This window comes from Lithobates pipiens, unplaced genomic scaffold (genome assembly GCF_037356315.1).
Source record: "Lithobates pipiens isolate NorthernLeopardFrog02 unplaced genomic scaffold, aLitPip1_a1.2 Scaffold_8, whole genome shotgun sequence".
Taxonomy (NCBI): Eukaryota; Metazoa; Chordata; class Amphibia; order Anura; family Ranidae; genus Lithobates; species Lithobates pipiens.
In genome coordinates, this window is record NW_027507903.1 from 660,702,806 (window position 1) to 660,712,360 (window position 9,555).

Consider the following 9,555-nt stretch of genomic DNA (forward strand, 5'->3'; position numbering starts at 1 on the left):
CATCAGAGTGTCCCATCAGCAGCCCCTTACATCAGAGTGTCCCATCTGCAGCCCCTTACATCAGAGTGTCCCATCAGCACCCCATTACATCAGAGTGTCCCAGGCCATCACCACCGGGTGCTCCTCCTCACCCTCCGGGCACAGATGGACCGCTTTGTGGAAAAAAAGGTGCCCGTTCATACGCGGCCGCAGTAGCTCCGTCGGACAGGCCGCAAATTGAGCCCCCGGCTTCGGCCTATACGCACGCTGCAACGAACGCACAGATGTCAGACATGGAGGTTAGTGGCTGTGCTGCCCGGCTCTCCCCTCCTCGCACACCGCTCCACCCCAGGGACCAGCTCCTTCACTATCCCAGCAGCAGACCCCGCCAGCGGTCAGTCTCTCCCACAGCCCCTCTGGGGATGATGGACACACGTACCGCATTGCACAGGCAGTGGCGGCTCTCCTTACCCCCATGATAGCAGCCTCTGTGGAGAAGGCGGTTAATGCTGGCATGCAGAAGCTAAAAGCACAACTTACTGAACACACCACCAGACTAAACGAACTGGAACACCGTGTATCAGAGGTAGAAGATGAACTCTACCAAGCCCAAGCCGCGGAACAATCCCATGATAAAACTAACCAATACATCCTCCAAAAATTGGAAGACCTGGAAAATAGGTCCAGACGGAGCAACCTGCATTTTGTAGGCATCCCTGAGTCGCTCCCTGCAGCTGCCTTAACAGAATTTTGCTCAAAACGCATTCCAGAAGCCATGGGCCTGGTAGGCCCTTTTATGGTAGAACGTGCTCACCGTATGGGATCCTTCAATGCTGAACGTAAATCCCCGCGACCCATCATTGCCAAATATCTCAACTATGCCGACAAGTCAATCCTCCTCCAGAAATTTCGTCAGTCCCCTGACCTTTACATTGATTGGGTAAAAATCCTTCTTTTTGCCGATTATTCTATTGATGTCTCCAAGAAGAGGAAAGCCTTCCAACCGATTTGCTCCGAACTGTTCAAGCTGCAAATTAAGTTTACTCTGGCCTTCCCGGCAACCTTACGGATAAAGTCGCCTAAAGGAGACCAGCTTTCTTTCCAAGACCCATCGGAAGCAGAATCCTATCTTCACTCGCTTAGGCCGGACTTGCACCCCCACACGCCTTCGAAATCTGCAACCAGCCTCCGCTCTCTGGAACAGCGTAGCCCACGCAAGGACTCTCCCAAACGTTTCAGGCCTTCTGCTCCTGACCATCGTAATCGCAACACCCTGCGCTGAAATCTTCCAGTTCACCCATGGACTTCCACTTCTCTACCTCAGGTCGTATGACTTGGTCTTTTCTTGTGTTTTCTTTTTTTTTTTTTTTTATATATATTTTTATTGAATAAAGAATAGAACATAACAAGACATTACATATACCATGGAATAAGTTGTATATGGTACACATGACTGGTTATAATAGCAATTACAACATTTTGAACAACCTTGGGAGGAGTAACAATCAAACCCTTGTTACTAATCATCCTGTTGGCTACTATAAAGCTAGTGGGGGATAAGTGGGTTTTGTTGTGTAGTGACTGAATACCTGATAGAGCAGCGGGTCAGTTGGACAACCCAAGAGTAACTGATGAAAAACTATGAGTTGTTACCGTTGTTGAAGCAGTTACCTAAGGAAACTGGTATAGTATAGTAATTTGTCCGTCTAAGCTTAGGAAACCGTAATTAATATGTTTTACATAGGTTGTTATCCGAGGCTATAACTGGTGCGTGTGTCCAGCACACCACCAACATTTTTAAAGAGGGGGGGGGGGAGAGGTGAGGGGTATAAAGAAAGGGGAAAAATTAGAGTGGGGATGGGTAAATGCCAGGTTCCATAGTAGGTGTATATTATAAAAAGAGTGAAAGGAATAGCCCAACTGAGGATATGTCTCAACATCGTAACCTATAGAAGGTATAGAGGTCAAAGGGATTATGCCGATCGGTCATTCATCTGAGTCGGGCAGGTGGCCGCATTACAAATACTGGATTGTATCTTGGGGGGGTCTAGTAAATGGCCGATATTAATCTCAAGTGTGAAATCTTCGTTTGTATTCTTCAGTTAATTTAAAGTGTATCCAGCAAGCCCATAGTGTAGTGAATTTTTGAGGTGAGTTGTGTGAGAGTGCTATGAGTTCTTCCATTTCTGCAATCTTGTTAACTCTCATAAACCAATCCCTTATGGAAGGAACTCTTGGGGAACCCCAGAGAGGGGGTATACACAATTTTGCAGCATTAACAAGCATCATGGCCAATGATTTAAAGTAGGGTATGTTACTGGAGGTATGGAGATGGAGTAGGAATTGGGCAGGAGAGAATTCGAGTTCATATGTGGTAATTTTTGAAATCAGTTTGTGGACTTGTGGAATCCAGAATGATTGTATGTATGGGCATGACCACCAGATATGGAGGAGTGTCCCCCGTTCCCCTTGGCATCTCCAACATTTGTCTGACTGGGATGTGTTGAATCTGCTTAAAAGTTAAGGGGTGCGGTACCATCGTGAAATTATTTTAAAGTTTGTCTCTTGAGTGGAGACGTTTATAGATCCTCTATGAGTGTTTCGGTATATTATGTCCCATGAGTCTTTTGTTAACTCCAAATTCAGATCTCTTGCCCAGTTTTCATAGGCCCTGCCTTCGTCGGAGTGGACGTTCCACCAGAACATATTCTGTATTTTGGATATAATATGACGTTGTGATTCACTACTTAGACACATATTTTCGAACTCAGTCAACTCGTCAGAGAGATCAGATTCAGTGTTGACACTATCAGTAAAGTGTTTGAGTTGCCAATAGGATAGAGGATTAAGTTTGTGTGCTTGCCACGTCTCAACTAGCTGTTCCCGGGGTAGTAGCTGACCTCTCCTAACTATGTGATGCAATCTTAGACCTATAGTTGGTTGAGAATGTGTAAACGGGTGGCGATCCATTCCAGGTGGGAAGTGTGGATTAGAGAGGACTGGCGAGAGGGGGCCTGGGTTTTTTGAGAGATGAAATAAACGATTGGTTTGTTTAAAGCATTTCAGTGTGGCGCTTATTGTTGGGTGATTCTTAATGTTTTCTGGTAGAAGTTCGTACTTGGTCCAGGGAACCCGGCTATGGGGTGGTCGGAGAATGCATTTTCTAAAGCTATCCAGTCCTTTGATTTTTGATTCGTGTGCCAGTCTATAACACGTTGTAACTGACAAGCCCAGTAGTAGTGTTGTATGTCTGGTAATCCAATTCCTCCTTTGGTTTTTGGTTTAATCAGCTGTGTATATCTGATTCTGGGCCGTTTGAGATTCCAAATGAATTCTCTACATATTTTGGAGATGTTATTTAGAAAGGGCTTAGGGAGTTGGATGGGGATTGTTTGTAAGAGGTAAAGGATGCGCGGTAGGATGTTCATTTTTACTATTGCCGTTCTTCCGAACCATGAGAAGTGGGCCTTGTTCCATTTTGTAAGATCTTCTTTGAAGGTTTTTAGTAATGGGAGATAATTTTTTTGGAAGATATCAGATAAATTAGCGGGTAATTGGATCCCCAGGTAAGTCAGAGCGTCTGATTTCCAGATGAATGGGAAGTTTTGCTTACTGAGGGTTACTTGTGGGTCTGGTAGTGAAATATTAAGGGCATGCGATTTAGCGAAGTTAATTTTAAGGTGGGCTATGTATTGGAATATAGCAAAGTCTTTTAAGAGGTTGGGGATCATTATCAGTGGGTTGGACAAAAAAAGGAGGATATCGTCCGCAAAAGCAGCCACTTTGTAACTTTTCTGTGCTATGGATATTCCGTGTATATCGGGATTGTCTCTCAGTCTACGTAAGAGGGGTTCAAGTGTAAGAATAAATAGGATGGGGGATAGGGGACAGCCTTGACGCGTACCGTGGTTAATGTTGAAGGCCTCTGACAGGGTGCCATTTACTCGGACTCTTGCCTTGGGGTTTATGTATAGGGATAAAATAAGGCTTATAATGCGCTCCCCAAAGCCAAAAGTTCTTAAAACCGCTTCAAGATAGTCCCAGGCTAGCCTGTCAAAGGCCTTCTCCGCGTCCAAAGATAGTAAGAATCCCGGGGTTTTAGTGGAAGAGAGCCAGTGATGGATATTGATAGCCTTAAGGGTGTTATCTCTGGCTTCTCTTCCAGGGATAAATCCCACCTGGTCTGTTGATATGAGCATAGGGATTAAGGGGAGTATCCTATTGGCAATAATTTTTGCGAAAAGTTTCAAATCGGTATTTAGTAGGGAAATTGGGCGATAGCTAGAGGCCAATTCTTTGTCTTTACCCGGCTTTGGGACAACACAAATGTGTGCGTCTAATAGGGAGTTAGAGATTGTGTTTTGCTAGTAGGTTAAAAGCTTTCAGGAATGGCGATGTTAGAAGGTTTGAGAAGGATTTGTAATATGTCAGACAGAATCCGTCTGGGCCGGGGCTTTTGCCTGTTTTCATATTTTTAAGGGCCATGAGATATTCACTTTCTGTTATTGGGCCGTCTATTAATTTAGCTTGCTCAGGGGAAATAGGAGTAGGGCAATTGTGTTGGAGGAAATCAGTAATTATATCTCCACGGTTTCTGCTGTCTTTGTGTGGTTTGAGTTGAGGGGGGAGGTTATAAAGGTCCTCGTAATATCGAGCAAAGTGGCTTGCTATTTCCTCACTACTAGTAATAGATGTTGTCGCAGACGATCTGAGTTAATGGACTGTGTTGTTTGCTTTTTTTGTTTGTATAGCTTTAGCCAGTAGTTTGCCACTTTTATTGCTGTGCTCATAAAATAATTTTTGGGAAAGGATAACATTTTTCCTGGTTTTTCTCCCTAATTCTTCTTTGAGAAGATTTCGGGCTTGTTCCAGTTCTTGTAGGGAATCTTGGGCTAAGGTGAGTTTGTGTATGCGTTCTAATTTGCGAATGCGGTCTAGCAATGCATTCGTGATATCCTGTTGTACACGTTTGCGATGAGATGCAAGTTTTATTAGCTCTCCCCTGACCACACATTTGTGGGCCTCCCACTGCATCAGATGTGACGTATCCGGAGTATCGTTTGTTACAAAGAAATCCTGTATGGTCTTCATGACCGTGTTCAGGTATAGCTTGTTTGTTAAGAGAGATGCGTCTAGTCTCCAGAGTAACGGTGATTGGATTGTGATCAGATAGGAAAGCCGGTTCAATTGTAGCATCTGATAGCAGTGGCAGGTCCCTTTGTGTTAAAAAGAGATAATCAATTCTGGAATGACGGTTGTGGGGTATAGAATAGAAGGTGAAATCTCTGTCTCTGGGGTGAAGTGTACGCCAGGAATCATGGAGGAGGAGATCCTGAAGTTGGGTTTTAATTTGTTTAAGGGCTCTGAACGGGATTGAGGACGATCCAGATGAGGCATCCTCCAGCGGGTTTAGAGCTACGTTAAAGTCGCCGCCAAGCAGGAGGATGCCTGACTTGAAAGAAGCTAGGGACATAGCAATCTCGCGAAAAAAGCTAACCTGCTTTGAATTCGGACTATATATATTAGCTATCGTAATAGGATTATTCCAAATGGTACCTTTGATAAAGGCGTAGCGGCCATTTTCGTCAATTAGTGAATCAGTGATGTCTAAGGGTATGCGTTCTGAAATTAGAATAGAGACCCCTTTGGTTTTCGCGACTGGATTTGTTGCATAGTAGGATGTCCGGAACGCTTTATTTGAAAATTTGGGTACTTGTTCAGATTTGAAATGTGTCTCCTGGAGAAGGATGACATCAGCTTTAAGTTTTTTCATATATGTCAGGAGTTGTGTTCTTTTTTCTGGGATGTTTAACCCTTTTGCATTAAGAGATATTATTTTCAGCTTGTTCTTTATGGAGGTTGTTTTTGTCATAGGCATTCTGTCGCGTGTTACAAAATGCTTATAGTGTGGCAAGTAATCTATGAGTGTTTCGTCTGGCTGGTTTAAAGAGAGAAAAACGAGAGGGGATGGGGGAGGGCGGGTGTGGGTAGGTATAAAAAGGGCTAGTAATTTGCGGTATAGATATTAAAGAGGGATTCCGCCCAAAATTTTTTTATTAAAGGCCAGCAGCTATAAATACTACAGCTGCTGACTTTTAATAAATGGACACTCACCTGTCCCGGGTTCCAGCGACTCGCGCATGCGCAGTAGGGAACCGGGAAGTGAAGCCGATTCGCTTTACTTCCTGATTCCCTCACCTCGAATGGCGGCGGCAGCAGCCGAGGCCCGAGCGGTCGATCGGCCTTGGCTGCTGCCGCTGCCATTCAAGGTGAGGGAATCAGGAAGTAAAGCGAATCGGCTTCACTTCCCAGTTCCCTACTGCGCATGCGCGAGCCGCGCCGCGCAATGGGGATGGTCCGCGCTGTCACTGGGACCCGTGTGTGTCCCAGCAGACAGCGCGGCAGGGCAGGAAATGGCGTAGACTCCCGTGGGAGTCTATGCCCGGAAGTGGGTGAAAATACCTGTCTTTGACAGGTATCTCCACCCCCCTCCCCCCTGAAAGGTGTCAATTGTGACACCGGAGGGGGGGGGGTTCCGATCAGCGGAGGTTCCACTTTAGGGTGGAATCCCGCTTTAAGGGGGAATGTGGATAAGTCCGACTGCAAGGATAGTCCCGCTATCCAGCCTTGAAGGAGTTTTCTTCTGTCGGGGGGAGTCAGTACAGCTTTGAGGACTGTACTGTTGTTGGGAGCGGTAGGACTAGTGAAGATGGGTTTAGGATATATGTGTTAGATGTAGAATTAGCAATCCGTAGCTACTCAGAGGGTCATTACATGCAGTAAAAAATTTGGGAGGACTAACATAATCATTAAAGGGGGATACATACATGGGGGATATTAAGGCACTTTATAGGTCGTAGGTTTTCAATATGTCTAAATTGCGCTTGATTTAGTATATGGTGTAAGGCTAGCATTCAGGAAAGAAAATAGCGCCTAGGTCCAAATTTTTATGGACTCTAAAAGGATACCCCTATACCGATGCAAGATTAAGATCAGGAACAAAGAGATATTATCAACTGAATGGAACTATATGAAATACAGTATCGTCTTGAAAAAGAGGAGTATACGTATAACTTTTATAATGAACAATCACTACTTATTAAGGAGAAGGAACACAACCAGAAAAACCAAGAAATTCAAAGAAATTCAAAGTCCACATTCAGAAGTATTAAACAGAATAGTAAAACATCTTGAATGGTAGACCCTGTCACCCCATCCTCCAACAACGTGTAGTGACTACTCAAACGGGAGGACAACTGAAAATATTACCGCCTCGTGAACGGGAAATGGATAGGTATAGATTTTGTCCTACTAGGTGTCTGGGTGACAGGACATACCTCTAGAGACATATGTTCTTTAGGAAGCCTCAGAAATGGAACATGTAATTGGTAGAGGTAACCGGCTGACTAAATTTGAAGGCCATACTCGGTGTTCCGGAACTCTTTTGTACCGCTACGAAGGGATGCGTTATTTCCCTGTGTGTGTAGGGTGCGAAAAAAAAAAAGGGGGGGTTCAGCAGTTTGTCTTTGTACTCCAACTAAATAGTCTTTACCCCCTTTCAATAGGCTGCACCTTCTTGACCTGTAGTAACGAGTGTAAGAGTTCCATTTCTGCGGGGAAAGCCGTTTCAATCTGGTCCAAGTCTCATTATTAGGGTACTCTAATGAAGTAGACAAGACAAGGAGAGATTTGGCACTCCCCTGGCCTGTTTAGTGGTAGAGGCTTTGGAAGAAGTGTATTTCGTGTCCAACAATAAAGAAGCCATCTCTGAATGTGTAGACGTAGAGAGTGTAGGATTTCTCCAGTTTAAGGGGATACTGTTATAGCACGTGTGTCAAAATAGAGCTTGACATACCTTAAGTTTGGGGTAAACTCAGCTGAATGCAAGAGGTAACGAGTTTCAGTCTTTCCTAGCCTTTCTGTGTACCGGGGAGGCCGGGACACTACCTTCTCTCGGAGAGCGTCGGTTCGCTGGTGCAGGCGATGCGCGATTGGAGAGTATTCGACGTCTGGACGCTGAAGGGTTGTCACGGTGTTGTATCTCCATTATTTCTTCATGTTGCGGAGCATCAGAGCGTGTTTCGTAGTGCCAATCTGGGATGACGATTGGCGGAATACCCAGACTTTCGCAGAATGTGGTAGCGTCTCCGGGGTGTCTTATGGACGCAAATCGTCCTCCAGAACCCGCCTGTATGCAAAAGGGGAACTTCCACCTATAGGGGACATTTCTCTCCCTCAGGGCGTCTAAGATCGGGCGTAAGGCTCTTCTCTTCTGCAAGGTAATTTGAGATAGGTCTTGATATAAGTTGATTTCTGCCCCTTGAAACAGAATATGTCTTCTGAGCCTAGCTTGTCGCATGATGTCTTCCTTCAATCTGAAGTTAGTGAGACAGCCGATGACATCTCTTGGAGGGTCCGTGTCCCTGCCTCTGGGACGCAGAGCCCTATGAAGCCGTTCCATATCTATAGGAAAATCAAGGGGGCGACCCAGGAGGTCATTGAAAATGCTTAAAACGGCTTGGGGCAGGTGTTCAGAATCGATCGCTTCAGGAAGACCTCTGATTCTGATGTTGTGTCGACGGCCCCTGTTGTCCAAATCTTCGATGTGCCTTTGCATATTTTGCATTTGGACATATTGTGTGTTCAGAGAGCTCTGTGCAGCAGTAATGGCCGCTTCATGACGGTCAGTAATATCCTCTACTTCCTCAAGGCGACCAGCCACAGCATGCAAGTCCAATCTAAGCTCAGAGATTGCTGCAGACAAGGTGTTTTTAATATCAGCAGCCACTGCTCTGAGATCTTCTAAGCTCAGGCTGCTTCTAGGTGAGGGCGGTGTTTCACTTGTTTGAGCACCTGTGTGCCTCGTGGGGCTGCAGCTTACCTCTCTGGAGGCCTGAGATGTCGGAGCGGGCTCTCGCGATCGGGACCTAAAAATCTCCGGAATGCTGCCGGTCAGCTGTGCTTCGTGACGCCGCGGAGAGCGCGAACGAGTGGCGGAGTGATCCTTATCTGTTTTCCCCATGATGGGTGAGTGTGTGTCCCGCTAATGAAGTGTATAGACCTCGGAGTAGCAGAGGAGAGAGTTCAAGCAGCCATCTTCCTCCGGGTCCAGACCACGCCCCCCTTTTTTTTTTCTTTTTTTTTCTTTTTTTTTCAGAGCAGCTGTAATGCCCTACTCTGAAACAGGGGCCCTCCTGCTGCAGCCCAGAGCCAACATTTGGTCTCTGCTCCCTGCTTGGACTAATGGGGCCTGAGCTACCCTTGTCTGGGCCTCCCCGGGTATGGACACTAACCTCACACGGTCTCCAACTCAGTTAGTATTTCTAGACGCAACCAAAAGGCCTTTTGGCCACTGCCTCTACCATGTTGTAATGCCGCGTACACACGAGCGGACTTTTCAACATCCAAAGTCCGAAGGACTGAGTCCGTCAGACTATCCGATCGTGTGTGGGCTGCAACGGACTTTTGACTCGCCAAAGTCCGAAGGACTTTAGAATATGGAACATGCTTCAAATTTTTCCGAAGGAACTCCGCCGGACCCGGTCCCCTTCGAAAAATCCGCTCGTGTGTATGCTA